This window comes from Acyrthosiphon pisum, chromosome A2, assembly GCF_005508785.2.
Source record: "Acyrthosiphon pisum isolate AL4f chromosome A2, pea_aphid_22Mar2018_4r6ur, whole genome shotgun sequence".
NCBI classification, from domain to species: domain Eukaryota; kingdom Metazoa; phylum Arthropoda; class Insecta; order Hemiptera; family Aphididae; genus Acyrthosiphon; species Acyrthosiphon pisum.
The window spans coordinates 20419885-20424365 of record NC_042495.1 but is presented as its reverse complement, the minus strand read 5'-3'; positions in this window follow the sequence as shown (position 1 = coordinate 20424365).

The following is a 4481-nucleotide window of genomic DNA, read 5'->3' as shown; positions in this document are numbered from 1 at the left end:
ACTATAAATAAACGATACTGCATGGGGGTCAAGTAATGTGATAAACGTGCGTCTCCCATGTGGTGCATTACCAAAAAAAAAGGTGCCATCGGGTATATTGCGCAGACAAATAATTCGATTTTTGAAATGTCCAAGACGAAGAGCAGCTATGTGTACCGCTGCAGTGTACACATTTTGAGGCGATTTATTTCGTACCGACGTGTGTGTACCGGCACCGGGATTACCGCGATACCGTCACAGTTTTCCATCGCAGAGTTATACCATGAGAGTCCCACTATGTCTCATTAAGTATTGTAATATATTGTTATGTATAATGTTTTTTTTTTAATTACTTTAACTACGGTGTAGGTACCGAAGAGTAGATAATGTGAAATTATTAGTATACAAGCTATATCATAATATATTGTTTTTTAACATTTATTTTGAAAATATACAATCTGTAAAGATGTTTTACGATAAGCATAGGTATAAATGATTTACTAAGATATTTTGTAATTTTGTACATGAAAGATTTGATTTTAAGAAACTACCCAACACTATTAGGTACTTATGATGTGCATATAAATGTTTATACATCTACATATATTATTTTATTTTTTACTTATAAACACCAAATACACATACAAAAAAGCGGGCAAGTGGATGTCGCTCTACTGTACAGTAGGTTCAAGTGGGTCTCGTTGTATAATGGATTGTGTTAAACTTGAACTCAATGATATAATATCATTGTATAAGAAAAACGATTCTGAGTGGAGACGGTTTGTCAGTCTGGATATTTTTATATTTTTATTTAATATATCATGTAAGTTTAATTTATAATATTATTATTTTTTATTCGTTTCTATGGTGATAAACAAAGCGTTAGAAGTTTAAGTCCCATTTTTAGCGGTTTTTTGTAATTTTTCAGTGGTTTTTCCCACGGCACTAAATAACTATTGAGAAAATCGAAAAATGACCTCTCTAATGTACCATCTTGATCCAATTTTCTAAAAGATAAGGTACGATATGTTGGAATCGAAGTACTCTTTCTGGTAGACATTTTTTATACATGATATAAAAAAAGAAAAAACACCATTGTAAAACCACTAGCTTCCTCGCTCCGCTCAGAATCTAAAACTAGTTAAATATAAAATGTTTATACCTACTCCTTGTAAGCAATGCTGGTATCAGGCAAGGGAGCAGCATTTATTGAGACTTTTTAAGGTTTTTGACTTATTGAGGTACATTTTACGAATTTTATAATAACTTCACGCGATTTTTTTATGTGACCAAAAATAAAATATATTAAATAGCATTATTATTAATAGCTTTTATTTTTTTCATGGAAAAATTGTAATTGATGTTCTTTTTATATCGTGTAGGTATCATATTCAATTTTAGACCCATTATACAGATGTTACAGTCAAACTCTTGACACTTGTGACGAAAAGACAAAGGAACTGACCACGTGTATTGCAGTGGACATTCGATACACACTTTTTTTCTGAACTGACTTCACCTTGTGTGTATAAAATAAATAAATCTATATTTTTTGTTTATTATTCAAACAACATATTTTACATCAATCGTTGTATTAATTTCGATTTTACTTTGCATAAAACAGTATTAAACAAAACGATATTACAGATAATATTGTTATACTTTTATTTATACCAAATTTTAAGATTTAAACATCTTACGTTATAGTTAACTCTATACGATATTGTACACAATTATTGCATACAAGTGTGAACAATTAACAGTGCTTAAAATGTATAAGTGACTACTGTGACGTCTGTTTAAAATAATTATTTTAAAGTGCATCCATCAATAATTAATGGAATTTTTATACCACATGTCCACGAAAACAGGGTATCTACACAAAAAATTGAGTTTTTGAATTTCGAGCCAAATGCAATCAGCCTAGGTAGGTATGTTATTATAAATAATTGGAACATAGAAAATAAAATTAAGTGGTGTATTTATAATATTCTATGTTTACTGAATGTTACGTACTGCATTTGTTTAAAACTGATTTAAAGATGTTTAGGTACTATTTTTGATCGTAATAAATTTATAATACTTGATTAAAAATTTTAAGTCATAAACTGTATAAATGTAAGCAAACATTTTGGAAAATGTAATACTCTGTTAATTTAGGGATAGACTTGCGTATAGGAAATTAAATATTGATATCACTAAATTTAAAACGAAATCCGTGTTAAATTTACTTATATACCTTCTTACTTTAAATCTAACAATGTTGATTTTTAAATAACATTCACTTTTGTTATAATGTTATGTTCATATTATAAAAATGTATTAGTATTCTATTTTTTTTTTATTTTTTTGTTAATCAGTATAAACTTTAGTTTGTAACTATTATTATTATCATGATGTATAAGCTCTATGACGTATATAAAATGTATATTATAGGTACTGTTTTGGCTAATAGCTAAATAAACATATTATATTATGTATAATACTGTGCTGGCTATAAAAATTATTATTATTATAATAGGACGCTGGTGAATATGTTGTTTATTTTTTGACGACGATAAACACTTTGTAAATTTTTAATGGAAAAAATTAGTTTATTTATATTGTAATATTTTGAAATTGTTTTTTTTTAAATAATTGTATCGAATAAGTTATTAACTTTTTTAAATTTGGTTTTTATAGTATGGTGTTTGAATTATACTAAAGTAAAGTAAAGTAACGTTTAAAATAAATTTTATTTTTGTCCTCGACTTAAAAGCTGCCGACACAGAACTTATCGTGCCAAGTCTCATACGTGAAGTCAACCAATATTAAGATGTAGCTGCTATTCAAAATTATGCTAAAGGTATAGTTGTAGTTAAATCTTATTTTATTTGAGTATTAATATTACTTAACTTAGTTAAAATTAGTCATAGAATGATAAGTGCATTTAGGATTGATTCGATGATATAAATGTATTAAAAACTGACTTTTAGTGAAATAATTTACCGTTGGAAGGTCCACGGACTAGTTATATTATGTTTAAAATTTGTACGAGATTAAATTTCTTTCAAAATCCAAATCCTAAGACCACTTATGGTTACTGTAGGAAATATTAGAACTCATAGGCGTTAGATACTTATACTCGAGAAACAGTGCATTTTGGTACTCTTCTTCTTGTGGAGTTCGGTTTTAAAATGCCAATAATAATACTCCTAAATAGGAAATATATAAAAACACAAATATAATTTTTAAAAAGGAAAAAAAAATCATAATATACATAATAAACACAACATAATAATGTAAAAAAATATATGAATATTTTTTTTTTTTTTGAACTTGAGTCCGGCGACTAAGGCCATTAGCTGTCGTATGGGTTATGAACTATGGTAGGGGTAATGTTGGTACCGTAGGTTGTTTTTACGATTATTTACGGTTGTTACGATAGGTAGCAAACACGTGTATGTGTGGCAAGGTTTTAACTACTATGAACCCGGGTGGTCACCCATCCAGGATCTAAAAGATGTGGCCGTTACTTATTCCGCAACTGGAAGCAGCCAACGTGCTATTATATATTGTTGGAACAGAAGGGTTACATTATTTTTATAGCTGCTCAAACAGCTTTTTTATACTATCATATTATTATAATTATTATTTCGGTTAGGCCAGAAGGGCCATTCAATATTATATTTTTTATACAATTGTGCTGTGGTGAGTTGATCATATATTTTGTACATCTATTATCTAAATCCGTGTGTTATACAGCAACTTAATTACCAGAAGCCGTGTTACAATTTTTTATTACCTACTTGTTTAATTGTATACTCACCTACACACATACACACATTCATACACAAATACACATAATCAGTGGCTGGCTGAACTTCCATTTTAAATGACGCATTTTCATAATTATGTACTTACCACCGCCACCACCATCCTATTTTTACATATAACAAAGTCATGATGTTAGTAAAATGTGATCAAAAGAGCCAAGAGGTCAGGCTTTAGCATGTAATTCTGTGCCACAGTCATGGGGTGGTACCACCCCTTTGAAAAGTTGACGCAACTGCACATAATTACACAACACGCACTACATAGCCGACAGTAATTGCTAGGCGATCTCGACCACTACTTTTCAAGCTATTACACCATTAGACACCCAGCTTGTTCTCCACATGTTTAGGTGTTAGTGGTGTAAAGACCCTAAGTTGGTGTCTGGGTGCGCATATTATTATTGTACGCTCCCTGCCCGCTCATAGGTATATAACATTTTCTGTGAATATGCAATATAATAACTTACTATTATTATAAATATTATTTATTAATTAATATATTTAATAATTCTGCTTTCTTTTTATACAATTCATTTTTACAAAATGAATCAATTTAATATGTGTGGTTTAGGAAAAAAATATACCTAACTAAATTGAGAATAAAATTAATTAACTCGTAAGTTATTGAATAACATTGGAAAAAATGTAACTTGTTAAGTTAGAAATTACTTCTGAAAAAAACAGTAA